This window comes from Hippocampus guttulatus, chromosome 11 (assembly GCF_054856545.1).
Source record: "Hippocampus guttulatus isolate MCC_2025c chromosome 11, RoL_Hgut_1.0, whole genome shotgun sequence".
In the NCBI taxonomy this organism is placed as follows: Eukaryota; Metazoa; Chordata; class Actinopteri; order Syngnathiformes; family Syngnathidae; genus Hippocampus; species Hippocampus guttulatus.
The window spans coordinates 17,815,491-17,832,464 of NC_141271.1; the positions used below are offsets into that span (position 1 = coordinate 17,815,491).

The 16,974-nt window shown below is 42.5% G+C and overlaps 1 long non-coding RNA gene across 1 annotated transcript in view; it reads right to left on the reverse strand.

Moving 5' to 3' along the window:
- The window catches only part of LOC147198445 (uncharacterized), a 19,548-nt gene continuing 2,574 nt past the window's right edge, over positions 1–16,974 (reverse strand). Inside the window, exons 2-4 of the long non-coding RNA XR_015102368.1 lie at positions 16,748–16,825; positions 15,977–16,113; positions 1–135 (exon numbers count right to left, since the gene is read on the reverse strand). This is a non-coding gene — a long non-coding RNA (uncharacterized LOC147198445). The remainder of the gene's footprint in view (positions 136–15,976; positions 16,114–16,747; positions 16,826–16,974) is intronic.

Sequence of the window (16,974 nt, forward strand, 5' to 3'; positions counted from 1 at the left end):
CTCGGGGATGGTGATGTCCGCTCGCTGGGTGGCAGTAGCCTGCTACGTGGATGCTCTACGGTGGGTCGGCGCTTGGTTCTTCTGGTTAAAATGTTTCAGGAGGTCCCGCTTGGCTTTCACGCGTGCTGCCAGCAGCTAAAGACACACGCGGCCAAGAAACTGTGGTCAGTTGTGAACTGGTTGGAAACATCAACATCACATTAGGGAAAAATAACGATCTCAGAAAACAAAACAAACAAACAAACAAAAAAGAGCTTTCGACAGAATCATCTCGGTATTCGCGGAGGAAAATCTGGAAAATTCTGGTGTGGCAGCCTTGGCCACAGAAAGGCAGCGTCCTATAGTCGTGCAGACAGTCGTTTTTGACAGAGGATAAAGAATACATGCCTGTAAATGATCGTATATAATTTGATGTGTTGCTCCGCTGGTATTCGTCGCTTCTCAAACCGCAGCTATTGATGCTAGTTAGCAGTGAGTCGGGTTACTTGTATCTCAAGGCACCGCGGCATTTCGTCAAAAATGTTTCTAGACTACCTTCATAATGCAGCGCTATGTATGACTTGCTTCGACCAAACGACTTAACATATTGCAGCTTTGACGTTTTGCTTCATTCAGGACTCGAGTGCAAACAGCCCTGTTTACCCACGTAAGTAAACAGGAAGTATGTTATTTTAAAATTGAAAACGGCTCCTAGAATAATTTACTTTGGACATGAACTGTATATTATGAGTTATTGCCAGGATAATATTATTAAAAGTAGACAAAGTGGAAAATGAGAGTTTTTTTTTTTAATGAGGTCTCTTGTTTTTGCTAGCAAAACACAAGATAACATCATGTTCTCAAACTTTAGTAAAGTCAAGAGACAATCAAAACCGTTGTTGCATTGAAGCATTGCACGATTTAGAGGCTCTTTTTATGGAATTAATCAATGTTTCAGGTCGTGAAAGATTCACAGCTTAATTATGTGACATCTGCCTTGGAGGCACGTATGTTGCTTAAATCAAACGCCTGAACTTAAGAACTGACGGAAAACTGAAATTAATGCAAATTACAAAACAAGCGGCTACAAATTCCAGCTCACCCCTTTAGGGGAAACACTGTATATTTATATATGTAGAAACTATTAAATGTCATAGCGGATAGTAAAGTCAAAGCCAGAAAAGTCCGAGGCTATCTAATGACATGTCATGCATGCGCGGCAAGCTCAAATAACAAGAAAGTGAAGTAATCTAGGCGCCAAACAAAAATAAATGTTGCCTATTTTAAACGCAACCATGAAGGGTCTTGTTGCTTTTAGCAGTGAGGTCACAGTGTTCCTTTTTTTTTTTTTTTGATAACGCCACATTCGCACAGCGCGGCTTTGATGGGAAATGATTCGCCGCTGTACTGCCCATTTCATGGCTTGTCAAGTTTCTCCGCAGTCGCGCGCCACAACACCTGCAGTAATGCAGAGCGTCGCCTGTTTGGAAGCAGAATAAATCACTTCTCCCCTCGTGGCGGCATTTCAAATCGCCGAGTTAATTTTGTGTTTAGTCGCTGTTTATTTCCCCGCGGCAAAAACATCCATAATTTCAAACTCATGTGGCAACACAAATTCACATAAGGCGAAATCCAATTCATTCATGACCTACCAGGTAAAAAAATAGAAGGTGAGTTCTAAGTCAAGTAAAAAAAAAGAAAAAGAAAAAAAAAGCTCAACGGGTAGATTCCCACACAAACGGCCACTGCACCACCCCAGCCAGCAGGGTTTTTCCAAATCCAAAGCAAATCCCAGTCAGCGTTGGAGACCAGCTCCAGCAGCGCGTCCACCTTTGGCAGACCAATGGAGAGTGACAGCTGATTTTATTTTGGAACCTCCGCCCACTCCCAAAACACGGCCCTGCTCTGATTTTTTTTTTGGGTGCCTCCCCTTGATGATAAAATCAAAAAGTATTTCCCCTCACAGATGCCATGAAGCAGCAGCTCACCCCCGTTGCATCATCACGGAACCTGAAGCCGACCAGCTGATACGAAGCATTATTTTTCTCCGCAATTGCACCCTTTGCATTTTGAAATTGATATTCTTTTCTCACAATCCATCCATCCATCCATTTTCTGATCCGTTTTATCCTCACAGGAGTCGCGGGGGGTGTTGGATCCTATCCCAGCCGTCTTCGGGCAGTAGGCGGGGGACACCCTGAACCGGTTGCCAGCCAATCTCAGGGCACCTAGAGACGAACAACCATCTGCACTCACACCGAGGGACAATTTAGAGCGTTCAGTCAGCCTGCTATGCATGTTTTTAGAATGTGGGAGGAAACAGAGTACCCGGAGAAAACCCATGCAGGCACGGAGAGAACGGGATCGAACCCGGTACCTCTGCACTGTGAGGTCAACGCGCAAACCACTCCCCCACCGGGCTGCCCTTTTCTCACAATGTTGATTTGAATTTGATTAATTGTTCAGCCCTAATCAACCCCCCCGCAATCGCATGGCATTCAGCAGCTGTTACAGTCTGTCACGATATGCCAAATTGCATTTTCCCGCCGATCATTCCAAAATCCATCATGATTATCCCCACACTGCGCAACACAGACGCCCGCCAGTCGTCAATTCAGGTGACGGTCAACGGCGTTGCGCCTCGCGGTGAGTCCCAAATGGGGCCAATGATGAAACGGTAACGCGGGGCGTACGCGGGGGAGCAGTAAATCCGACACGAGACACCTTCGAGTGTTGAATGCGTGGCAGCTCATCTTGTTCGGTCTAGACGGAGACGGTGGCGCCTGTCTGGCTCGGGGTCTCTTGTAAAGGCAAAACTAATGTTCGTGTCCGCCAGGCATCTGAACACGCCTGGTGACAGGATCCTCAAATCTTCTTAGGGCCCCCCTGTTTCACAGAAATTTTCAACGCGGGCAGTTCAACTTAGTGGGAACACTTTTCGGAAGGCTTTTTGGGAAGAAATTTCAGAACCCTGACCTCAACCCCACAAACTCATTGGTTTTCATTATATATGTTTACTGCCACCGACGGGGATGTATACGAAAGCACCCTAGTACCGTAGCACAATTGGCATGTGTGATGAAGACGGGGAGTGGGGGAGGGATGGGTTGGCTAGCGACCAACTTTACATCATCCGTAAATCTTCTTTCAATTCCTTGTAAACGTACTTTGGTACACTGACTTCAGAGAGTTTGTTTCAGGTTCCGCCATGTTGAACTTATTTCAAGAGAATGAAAGAAGCTGCTTCGACTGGCCAGGAATCAGGTCGGCTGCGCTCACTCCCACAACGGCGCAAATGCCCCTTTTCGATTGCATATTTCCACGAAAATATCCAAAGAAGGAAAACATCCGCCTATGCACAGAGTGCGACTCCACTTTGCGCTAGACAAGAAAATAGGGCTCTACAACCGTAAATTTATAACACGCCATTCAAGGGAGCCAAACACGCTTCTGTCACCAAAATGAAATTTTCATGGCAATTTTAAGGGGGATGAAAAAGGCAAACTCAACACTCCTGACGTTCAAAATGATATGCGGTTTCCATTGCCGTTTTAGAGTATGAACAAGAGAGGATTTAAAGGTAGGATAAAAATCATTAACTTGTCGGCTTATTTTCTTTTCACGATGACCCTGATTTATGCAGGTTGCACTGAACGATCCATTGTAGCGCAGTTGGGCCATGAGGCAAACGCACACACGCACACACACACACACACACACTGAACTATTATTTGCACAGATTAGTTGCGTAGTGACCCAGTGAAGTTTTAGACGACGCTCAGATTGCTTTGAGGCGCTGCGGCTGAGGACAGGGGTCAAAGGTCACGGAAGTGGGAACTGGAACCTTGTAAACACTTTTGTATTTTATCATACAGGGTGATGATAACACGAAGCAGTCATTCAATCGCAGGACACGCTTCGAGACAAATTCTTCCCATTCGGGTTACGAGGATGTTTTTCGATTAATTACCTAGTGGTTCACATGCCTGCCTCACAATGCTGAGGTTCAGGGTTCGAATCTCGGCCCGTGTGGAGTTTTGCATGTTGGACACAGGCAGGAGACTTACATGGAGCTAATGCAGCAAACGTGGTTGGTCTCCAGAGTGAATAAATTCCCGACGCTTTCTAACTTCTGCTTTGGGGAGGGGGGGGGGGGGGGGCTTTGCCTCGCCGCCCCTCCAACTAAATACCCAAACATAAGTGTTTGCTGGAGAGACTTAAAAGTGTGAACGAGTCAATCTTGGCTCCTTTCGCTCACTCAGGCTGCCGCTGTTATTATCGGTGAGCTCTTTGCCACGCCGCTTGATTAAATAAGAGCGAGGCCTCGGAGCTGTTTGCATCACGCTTGCAGGATATTCATTCACGAAAGCTGTCAAATGTTTTTTTCTTCCCCGTCTATGATGAGATCCCAGTCAGCCAATTCACAGATTCTTTATGATGACATCAAACACAAGCTTCTCCTAATTATCTTGCCCATACCCGACACGAGAAAATGTCATGTATTTGGAAATGTGCTGCCAATTCAAGGAACAACCATGTAGGAGGAACATGAAAATTAATTATTGATGTTGTATTTTTTTCAGGGGGGTGGGGGTGATTTTTAAAATTGCAGTCTGCTTTCCTTCTGACGCACTGTGGCAGCTTGGCATCTCTTTCGCACCCCCGTCCTCCAGTGCGCATTGCATGTGGACCGCCGACAGATGCGCCATGGGACGCATGTCAATGAGCAACATCTCTTCCAGATGACACCAGAAGTAAGGCGGCGCATCGGCGGCGATCAAAGCCTCCATTCATCCCGGAGCACAATTTAGTCTTCTTGTTCTTTATCGGCGCCCGCACTTTTTAGCGCAGTGATGCATTGGGATACTTTGAATGGCCAACTGAGCTTTAATTAATTAAATGATAATGTGGCTACCCCCCCACCCCCTTTCCACCCCTTCAAAAAAAAGTGCGCCAATTTAATACAAGCATTTGGAAAATTAATTTCCTCTTCGGATTGTCTGGGCAGAGGGGGGGGGGTAGTAAAAGATGTTGGGAGTGAACTGAAGCAAGGGCTGCAGATTAGAAAGAATGATGGCGATGATGTACTGCAAAAAGTACTGCTTGTGTGTGTGTGTGTGTCCGTGCGTGCGCGCCTGTGTGGCCCTTCGACGACAGGATGACATCACATTGCTCCACGCCGCTCGACGGCCTCGTACGCTCGCTCTCATCAGCTCTCGTTGCTCAATAGCTCAATGGGGGTGACAATGTAAAACGAGCGTGACAGGACGCGACTTGTTCATTATCGTCGAGGCTTTTATCTTTGACAAGCTGCTTTGTGTCGGCTTCAGTCATTTTTGGGAAAACACACATTGAATCCGGACACGAGGAACACATACAATTTACCCAACGCTGCTCTGCTGCTGTCCTCAGAAAAGACAAATGAATAATGGAGGACCGTTAGGATGGCAAGGCTAATGATGTTGTTGCAGCGGCATAGAAAAAAAGGTCCTAATGCCGTTCAAATGCCAGTTTTTTGTGGTCCCCCCCCCCCCCCCCAAATGAGATCATTAAAACATTTTCCACCATTACTTAATCTGTATGACTCAACTGAAAAAAAATGAGAGAGGAAGTAAACAACAAAGAACTGGGTTGCACAAGTGCGCACACCCTCTTATAAACGAGGATGTGGCTGTGTTTGGAATTAATAAAGAAGTTCAATTTTGCCAAGGACTGAAATGGCCCTCAAATATCAAAATGCTACCCAACTGTTGTGCCTTCATGAAAATCATCACTACATTGCATAAAGTGCCGCAACATTTATCGACACAAAAATAAGTTGAAAATATACTGTACAGTTTATTATTCTAATTTATGCAAATGCTCATGTGGGCGTCAGACAGACGATGATCAACAAGGTTAGATAATAATCACCACTGTAAAAGTTTTTCTTTTAAAGCTTTTTTTTTTCTTCTTGTCGCGATGAGAATAATAATGAGGGAAAAAAAATAAAACTCGCACAGGTGCATCTCCTGCTACTTCAATGGTAAAAACGATTAGAAAAATGGGAAATGTATCAAATGGAGTTTTAATGCTTTCATGAGGTGGGGAGGGGGGGGTGTGCAGGGACAAGGAAAGGCAGAGTGAAAATGATCACGGGAGGATGAATGTGAAGTCTCATCATAAAATGTATTTGAGTTTCAAACTGACACTGTGATTTCATTGAGTCCAGCACGATGGCAAGAATACGGTCTTGTTGCTCGGGGGCACGAACGCTTTGAAGTCTTTTCAGGAATGTCACGTGTTAGCTGTGCAGTGGACAGATTGAGACAGACTGTACATCAGACGGCGTTTAGTTTATAGTGGCATGCACGGAGGGGGATGACTTGAAGCGACAACTCAACGAAGGAATTACAAAAGCCGCCATGTCTCCCCACACACGCAGACACACACAAATACACAGGCAGCGCTAAATCACCGCTCAATGATGTCACCGAGGTAATGCTTTGCGCACTGAGCTTTGAACCAGCTCCTTCGCTCGCTGGCCGCACATCTGCTTCCTCGGCACAATGGCATTAGCAATGCAAATGAACCAAATTTTAAACTTTGATTACCTGAGATGTCAGAGACTGTTCAGTATGCGCCTCATTACGGCGCCGCCGACAATCTGATGAATAAAGCAAATCTTGGGGCCACGACGACGCGGCCGATTTTGCCCGTTGCCCTGAAAATGATCCAAATCCTGTTGCAAATTGTATTTCTTTGAAAAGGTTCCAAAACCTGCAGTAGTTTGCAGTAAACCAGGAAAAAAAAACTGAAATTAGGGAATGCGCCATCCATGACGCTCGGTTCAGTTTTCTACTTAGAATTCGGCACGGCATTCCGATATTTGATAATGACATGATGTCTGGCAAGTGTAATGAAATGTGATTTATTTTAGTCATTTACCGCATTGAAAATGAGAGTCCACAGTGGCGGGCGCTATTGGTGGGGGATGGGGGTGCTGGCTGGCCTGCAAATTGCAAATATCGGCGTATAATCGATGTTCATTAGAAATGCATTGGGGGGGCTATTTTTAAAAAAACGATGTATTTGTTTTAAATCACCCAAATATTCAAAAAATTTTTTCGTGAAATATAGTTGTTAGCTCCTGATTTATCCACTGCCCCCCCCCCCACAAAAAAACTCATAAAAACTGGAATGATAAACATTTTAACGCTCTATCTCCCAAACTGAATCCTTTCAGGTTTTCATTCTCTCCACAAATTGTCTTCAAAACATGACAGGGTCTTCCATATTTCCAATGTCATTTGGAAAAATTATTCACCCGTTCATGATGCAAAACAGGTTGACCTCTGATATCAGGTTTCCGCTTCAAAAACGATGCGAGTTTGTTCGATACAATTAAATCGTGTGTAACCGTGTGTGACTTTCCTTCGATTGAGGATGTGATGAAGTACCTCGTCGCCGAATGAGCGAAGGGCCTTGGTAGGAGTACGTAAGATGATGTATCCATGGTAACGAGCCGTGCGAGTCCTCGACGACTGTCGTGTCATAATTGAGAAATGAATCACGCATTTGAAAGACTGAAAATGAAGGCCAGTATCTTTCATTACATTGATTTGATTAGCTCGGGACGCATCTGGTAAATTTGTGCACACATGCCAGTACACACACAGACCAACACACAAAATAATTTTTCTCCCTCCCGGTCTGAACATGCTCACATCAGCAACGAGCAGCAGCCCTGAGATTATGCCACACCCTTGTGTTGTGTTAATTCTGAAGTCTTCACACATATCTCTCAGATCAATAATTTAGGAAGACAATCAAACTGCGATTTTTTTTCCCCAATATTGCAATTCAATTTGAATTTATTTCTTAGGGTTCCATGATTTTTTTTTTTTTTTTAAACAAACACAACCAATAATTGACTGTATTATAATGTTTCGGTCTTATAGCTTAGGCGTGAACACAACAACAAAGAGCTAAACACAAAAGCAAAAACAACAATCCCCCCCCCCCAAGTAAACACAACATATCAAAAAACACCAAAACAAAACAGCAAATCAAAACACAAAAACAACTAAACGCAAGAGAATCTTTAAAAAAATAAGTAAATAACCAAACAACAAAAAGCTAAACACAACAGCAAGCCAAAAAGCAGAAAAAGAATAACGAAACAAAACAACAAAAACAAATAAAACACAACAAACAGCATATTTTTAAAAAAAGACAAACACTAAACAGAACAACAAACCCAAAATAACCACAAAAACAAATAATGGAACAAAATAACATCAAAGCTAACATAACTATATATTTTTTAAATACAAAAACAAACAACGTCACTAACCTACCAGAACAGCTCGACATTGTGAGGGGAACTTCGATTCATAGCTGATTGCACAAAAGCACCGCTCGTCACTCGCGCCGCTAGCTTGGAATTGCGCGTGCCGGCTGCTAATGCCATTTCATTGTTTTATTTGCTGTTGTGTTTTGCTTTTTTTTTGTTGTTCTTTCGTCTAGCTTTTTTTTTTTTAATTGCTGTCATGTTTGTAATTTCCCCATTGCGGGACAGATAAAGGATATCTTAACGTTTAGTTGCTTGTTGTCGTGTGTTTTTTTTTTCACTTCAGGGCCACCGTAGGTTTGCGCCAAAACGAAGCCAATTCATAAGACCGATCAACATGTGCTTTGAAAAAAAAGCGTAGGCTGCACTGTGGCTCATCATACTCGGTGTGATGCGTTCACAATCGTGTCCTTGGCTTCACACGTCGCATTTGGATATGCTGATTGGACATATGCCGTTTGATGTTTTTACACGCCTGGGACTCATGCAGTGAAGTGAGAAGCTTGGTGTCTGTCGCCTGACCACGCTGGGGACAAAGCCAAAGGTTGTCATTAGCGGGTAGTGGAAAACAGCAATTACCGAGTTGCATGTTGAGCGCAAATCACGGGAGGTGATTGCCCCAGCAAAAGGAGTTACAAAAAAAAAAAAATTCTTAGGCAAAGTGTCACATACAGAATGAGATAATTCCAGCAATTTAAAATGACAAAATTAGTTTTACTCTATATGAGATTTGTTATCCGGTGGTGCTTTTTTTTTTTCTTTCATGCAAAATCTATTTTTTTTTTTAAATTAGGATGAGTCTCTATGAGTCGAGTCTACGAGTATTTTTTGAATAACAAAAACTAGTACTCTGTAATATTATACTTTATTTAAAAAATAATACAGCAACATGAAAAGAATTGAACACATTTTGACACTTTTTTGGGGCTCCTTCTTGCGTGCACGCCTTGGCCACGGCGAGCCAGGCAGTAAGATCAGTCATTCTTCACAGAGTATAAAGAATATATGCCTGAGTATTCTGATATTGTATGTCTACATGTGTTATCACTATCAAAATTCATGCAGGACTGTATCGATAGTTTGGTGAAATTGCTTTTCTGAGTAGGCAGCCCCCGTGTGATGGAGGTTAGCACGTTGGGAACCCGATGTTGAATAAAATATGCACTTCAGAATTCTCACATTGATTTTCGTCCATGTTTCCAAGTCAAGTCAAAACACTGTTTTACTGTTTCTAAAGACTCGAAAGGCCACATTTCACCCTCAAGCGCTCATATTAGATTTTACAGAGAGAAAGCACTCATCAATCCTCACAGTGAACCCAGGATGTGTTTGGAAGGACGAGCCTCCTGACCTCTTGCTGAAACATAAGACCCACATCCTGAAGGGAATTTGATATTTCATATTTCCAAATTTCATCATACTGGCAGAATAAAACCAAAGAGAGTGAAGTGCTCTGAAGTCCGAAGTCTAATCTAGCGACACAAAATTTGGATGGCTTTCAGAGTGAAACCTCACATTCACATTTTGTGAATGTGTGAAGTGCAACTTAGCATAACATCGAGAAAAATCCCGACTAAAGACCTTCTGTGGTCAACAGACCAGATGGGACTTTTAACGCCGATAGCTTGTCCTTCCATCTGTCCGAGCGGTTTGTATGACAGGCGTGTTTCCATTCGAGAAACTCATTGTCAAACACAGCCGAGCCCGACAGACTATTGCAAAAATGATGGTGTAAAAGGACTGCTGTTGGAACCAATTTTCAACATTTTCTCAGAAACATAATCCGCTCTGCTATTTTCAAAGGTTAAAACCGGCGTCCTTTGTATGCACTTAGTTTGTAGTCATTTTCAAGGAAACTGCATTTCTTTTCCCCGTGACCCGAGTGAGGATAAAGCGGTTCGGAAAATGAATGAATGAATGCATTTCTTTTCAAAGGCAGTGCATTGACAACAGCATGACAGAAACAACTTCGAGGAGAACGTCCAAGCCAACGCTCACTTTAATTAGATCTGTATCATTTAAAGGAGGATTACAAGTAGGGGGACTTGATTTTGTGTCAGGATTATTCAAAAGATGGGGCTTTTCCCTGACACCCAGGTCATTCCATGATTGCGATGACTACGTATGTTGAGGTTCTATTGCCAATTGCACCGGTCAAGGAAAAAGTTGCGGCAAGATTTCCCAAACGGTTTACACTGATGCCTGAAATCTATTTTTCGGTCAGCTCTGAGCAGAGACCACACGTAACGCGAAGCGAATGACAGCTATGTGACAGTTATGTGAGGGTGGAATTAATTGCGAGACGTGGCTCCGCACCGTCTTCGTTAACCATCGTCAGCTGACGTTTCACTCCACCGCAACATTTTTCAACTCCGGAAACTGCGAGTGGCCTCCATGCTGAAGGAAAGTGGCACAGCATGACCAGAATGCGTAAATGTGTCCTGCCTGCGCATGTCACTATGTCAGAAAAACTTCAGAGAAACAACGGCTGAGCAAAAACACACACAACCAACAATGGTGGCAACAGGGGATATATTTAACAGCTGCCTGCGCTGTGACATAGTCGTGTCTGACACTCAATATCGGCACCAAAAGACACCACGGACACGCTAAAGAAATCTAAAATTAAATGTCTCAAGTGACAAAAGGAAAAGCCCCATGACTTAAAGTAGGTTGACCCACTTTGCAGTAGTTACACTGTGGAATAAATAGACAGTAGTTCATTTGGACGTCATGTATAAGTTTACGTGTTTGCAACAAGTGAATGATTTATGGCATGGGGGTCAATAGTTGTCTCAAATGGCGTCTGTGCGACCTGTCCACTATTTCAAAGTTAAAAGACAAACATCTATTTGGGAGACGCCGTTGTGCCTCGCTCTTGCTGTGTCAAGCCACTTGACGCCTTGTCGGCTTCTGTGCACACGTGGCGCAAACGTGTCACCGCTACCTTAAAGCCTAGTTTGTTAATGTGCACATGTGGAGGGGGGGCGGGGGGGGGGGGGCATCATGGCTTGATTTTGCTTTCGTCTGCGTTTGTCTGTAAACAAATAATACCTCATGAAGTTCAGAACATGTTAGAATTACATGCAATTTTGTGTATCGCCGTTCAGCCCACTAGCTTAATGCTAATGATATATAGCATCTATACTACAGTGCTTCATTTCATCACTTTACGCAACGCAGCGAACACAGACGGTGGTCGGGTAGATGCGCGTAGAGTCACGAGTGCTGTATTGATGAGCTAAGAGAGGAGCTGAGCTGTCTGTCTTATGCCTCCAATTGACCAAGGCAGGAACATCAGAAGAAAGAGCAATTCAGTTGATGCATTCAGTGTGATAAAAAAAAAAAAAAAAAAGTTTACTTATTTGTAATTCTATTATGTCTTTCCTGTATATTTTTCTAAAATACAACATTAATATGGAGTGTTATATGTCCCTCATTACCACACATTAAAACGATTTTTGTTTTAATGTCTTCCTCCAAATGTGTAAGACATCTAGGGTTGAGACATGTATCTCAAAAGCACACAAACATGGATGAGAATGGTAAGGCCTGCAGAGTGAGAGCTGGAGTCCTCGTCTCAGTCACATAGAAAGTCCTTGGAAAAAGCTGAAATCTTAACTTCTGAAAGTCGCTAGAGAGTTTTAATTCCTGCAAAATAAATAAATAAACAAGCAGCAGTCGTCCTTGCAAAAGGATGAGCAACAAAATATTCAGGAAGGCTTTTTTTTTTTTTTAACGGTTCAAGGCCATCATGTTTTCCATTTGTTTTCTATTAACAACCTACTTCGAATTAATTACCTCATTTACTATTTACCCTACATTTAAAACCCTACTGAGAATATTCCGGTGATACAAATGTGGCAATTTCAATTAATTTTCCCAAGCTGTAACCTTATCTACCTTACACAAAGAATTCAAGGTTTCCAACAATAATAGTGGTTTAGAAATCCAAAACTAATCGCAACTTTCTGTTCTATTATGAATTTGCTGACAGAGTGGCCATGAATGATCCTTCGGTGATAAAAAAAACAAATTTCATGGAAACTTTATGGAGCGCTGCTAATGGAGCCTGTACATGCAATAGTAATGAAATTTTCAACACTGACCGAAGAGAGCTCCAAAATCTTTGCTGCAGTTTTTGGTTTCTTCTTTTCATAACTACCAGTGGACCAATAGTGATTTATTTTCAACAAAACTCTTGATTAGACTGGAGCGGATATTATGCAAAATGTATCATGCTTAATTAATCTCTACTGCCGCGAGGAGGGCCTTGCAATGTAAGCATATTAAATCATAGGTCACACTGCCATGCAGAACCAGTTGTGGTTTCGAGATTAATAACAGACGGGCGGCTGGGAGCCGAGCATTAATCCGTCTTTTTAAATTAATTTATTATTATTGATATTGGATTAGCATCGCGTGTGTTTGGATTGAAAATCTTTGTCGAATTATATTCGCTCTCATTAGAAGTGTTGCTTGCAAAGCGTGTGATCCATGTTTGTTGCTGTAGTTAAAGATTAAAATCAGTCTACCTGATAGGAACAGCAATTTAACACAGCGTAATATGGGAGGAGCACCAGGGACATGTCGAGCCCCAATTTTGGGGGTGCCGAAGCAGTCCTAAAGGAAAATCAAGCACCCACAAAATTTGAGCCAAGTTCCTTTCCTATATTCACATTTACTTAACATTTTGACCGATTTCACTGTCCAAAATAATGTCTAATGTTCCAAAAATATAGTTGACAAGGATGTCGAGAATATCACGATCCTCTAGAAATGATCTCAAAAAAATTTTTTTTTTACACTCCTATGGCATTTTCAAACGAAAATTCTCATTAGCAAGTAAAAATATATTTTTGAAAGGGCTATATATGATTTAAGGAAGCAATTTTCAACATGGACTCGGATCACTTGCCCCTCTGCCCAAGCACAGTTCAGTTGCATTTAACTTTTTTTTTGTACAAAACATTTGCATTTAATATCCAGAGCTTTTTTTTTCCAGTCATTTCCCCCAACAATATTTATTTATTTAGGTTATGCGGAATACATTTTATGTGAGTCATGATTCCAAGAGCGCAGTGTTTAAGTTCCAGTGGTTTACAATGATGTACTGTTTCGGAAAAAAATAAAAAATAAAAAACTCTTACTACTATGCTTTAATGTTGTTCATGGCGGTGGTACTTGGAAAGTTGAGTATTTTTTAAGGTGCTACAGGTATTTAGTGTAAAAAAAAAAAAAAGTGTTGAGAACACTGGGTTTGTACCTTTTTGAATGATGTGCCATCTTGTGGCTAAATCCAATTAGCACAGTATTTTAACGGCTTGGCGAAAAGACATTCAATGACATTGAAGTGTCACTAATTTCTTGCCGTTTAATGACTCTCCTGCCTCTTAAAGACTTTCCCGGACACATCGTTCAGCATCAAATTAACCACACACTGAGGGAATAAAGCGATCACAATCACAGTGCAGGACTGAGCTGTACAAAGCCTTCTTTGCCTCATGCTGTTTTTTTTCCTCCTCATAGTAAAGAAACGGAATACAAATGAGCCTCATCCAGCCACGAGGCCCCACACATGCTTTCACATTGCTGCTTTCATTATTTATGCAACACACTGGCTGCAATCGTGCAGAGGTGCGAAACGTGTCAGTCCGGGATGCTAATCTGCCTCATTGGCCCGTTTGACGTTCATGCTGATTCCTCCATGCTGAGAGATGATTGACTGCTGCGCACAACCTCATTTGTAAACGTTGTCATGGAAACGCTATCCTCCCCAGTGACGGAATAAGACATGCTGTTTCGTAAAAGCGCTGATAATCATACATTTCCATGTCCTGCCGAATTGTAGTTGTCTCCTTTTTAAGTCCTTCATGTGAATTGCGTTGCAGTCATTGTTATTCTCAAAAGGCAGACACTGATGCCGAAATAGCTTTGGGTGACAAATGACTAGCCTGCATAGGCACTAATCTGTTGGAATGAGTTAAGGAGCTTCATTTAGCCATTATCTTTAGCGTCTTGGTGCCAAGGAACTATGTTGAAGAGGGCCGAGGTGCTTCATTTAGACAACTGTAGTGCTTTTCCGCCATTTTGTGTCAGCTTGATGCCAAGTACCTTTGTTGAAGTGTGTTGGGGGCGCTTCACAGAGACAAAAGTTTTGTTTTGCTACCATCTTTTGGCATCATGGTGCCATGGAATTATGTTGAAGTGGATTGAGGACGCTCATTTTGGCGAAAATACTGCATTGCCTCCTTGTAGTGCAATTTCTCTGCCAAGGAACTATGTTCAAGTGAGTTGTGGTGCTTCTTTTACACTACACGATTCCTTTGCCATCACCTGTAGCATCCTGGTGATAATAAGAGATGTTTAAGTGAGTTTCGATGCTTCATTTAGATCAAATTATTGCTTTGCCGCCATCTTGTGACGTCTTAGTGATATGGAACTATGTCATCAATGACCTGTAGATTTTCCCTATTCACGTGGTGCTTCGTACCTGACATTGTTTTTGATTATTTTGTGATGTTTTCATACAACACTGTTCTTTTTTTTTTTTTTATTCATGAAAAGGCAAAAATAAAAGTCGGTCATATCAAGAGACAGACAACTCTTCACATCCTTAGCGTCGCTGAGTGGGAAGTGAGCCCACGCTGCCAGCACGGAGGTCAGTCGAGCAAACCACTGCACCGTTTGGTGACTTAATCAGCCAATTATCATAAAACTTTGTCAAGGGATGGTGCACGGGTCAAGGAAGAAGCCCATTACATATACAGCAGGTGTGTGCGCGCAGTTGAGGCAATGATAATGTGTGTGCTTGTGTGCGGCACCCATTTTGCCACTTTGCAATGATTTACCACTGCCACCTAGAGGACTGGAACGGAACAGCATCACTTGGGATAATTACCACCCATCACCACCATCACCACCACCACCCACAAACCCTATCAATCAGTATCTGTCCATCCATTCGCATTTGATTTCATCATAAATACACGCCAACTTTGAAAATGTAATTGCCATTCAAGAAAAAGTCAAACATATTTTCAGCCCTTGTTAGATGAACATTGTAAAGCAACCGCTGAAGGCCTATGTAAAGAGATGTATAGTGTGTGTATAGATCTGAGAGCATACAATTGCATCGATTGAATTTTCACAGATTTGCTGACAACTTTCCCACTACATTTAGTCACATGAACACATGTAGCTTTGGCTGATCACACCATCTAATTTTGATTCCTCATTAATGTCCACAGTTTTGCGAATATTGCCATTAAAAAAATTGCCATACATAAAATCTAGGTCTAAATATCCCTAAATTCTATTTAATATTACAAAGACGACAGAATATGCTCACAATCAATGATGAGGTGATTATACTTTGATGTGATTTTCAGTCATCACAGCCATCTGAGGGAAAACCATAAGGACAGTGTGACTAAAATGATTTTGATGGAAACGATTCCCTGCAGCAAAGCCGTTAAGAGCAAATGGCCATTCCTCATTGTGAATTAATAAAGACAACGTGTCAGAGAGAGTCGTTCGTTTAGGTGTAAAAGTGCTTTGATTATCGACTGACACGTGTCAATAATACTTTCTGGCTTCGAGCATTAAGTGACCATCAATCAGGCAAGTCAGCAACACACGCGTCAACGCAGTAAACGTACTCACCGTTGATGTTATCCCAAATGTTCAAAAGTTCCTCTTTGAAATATTCCCTTCGGGAGCTGCAGCAAGTCGCTCGTTGGTCTCACTCGTCCCTTAATGGAGTTTCCACAGACGTGCAACTTTATCACAGAGAATGATGGCTGTAAGAAGAAGAGAACACAGGTCACCACACGCAGCAGGCTTCCACTTTCTTTGCAGCCTAAGAGGCCGCTCTTAACAGCCCTAAAGAGCCACACTTAGTAGCCCTAAAAGTGAGTGTGGTAAACAGTCATAAGACACACCAGGAGACTGGCATGTAATCCAAAGAAAACAATATGGTGATCATCGAACAGAGCTGATTATGACTAAGTTCTAAGAATGTCAAAACCTTTTTTCACAGAGTGCTTGTGTTGAAAGACGCCGGATGAGCTTTGTTAACTTGAGAGAGCTGCATTATTCAGATGAGGCCACAGTGGAGTGTCATGTAAAGCCTGCTCGCTCATCCAGGAGCCATCAGATTACACGGATGGAAGATCACTTTCCCCTTGCACAAAGGAACAGATAAGGAGCACTCCTGTTGCTGGGTTGCTGCCCACCTGAGAAACTTCAGTGGGCTTGAGATAGCACCTGGAAAATTGGTAAACTATTCACGAAGCCAGAAAGAAGGGAAGTGGCCTGTTGTTTAAACCACTTCTTAACAGTGGTCGTCTTGCCATCTGCATCTCTTTTCTACTTGTCCTCTGCTCTATTTGCACAACAGCAAGTGAAATGTTCAAACATAAATTCCTTCTTAACTGGACTGGTTGGGATCCCTCAGGGTTGACGAGTGGCATTCAAAAGGGGCGCCGACAGATCATGGGAGCAGGGATCCACCTGAGGAGGCATTCCAGAACAATACATTCTCATGAGGACTAATAAGATGTCAGAATAAAAGTTCACGCCGAAGCCTTCAGATAATAATCACACTGTGGTTTGATATTCAAAATGTCAACAAAAGATGATTATTGGAGTACACTACAAAA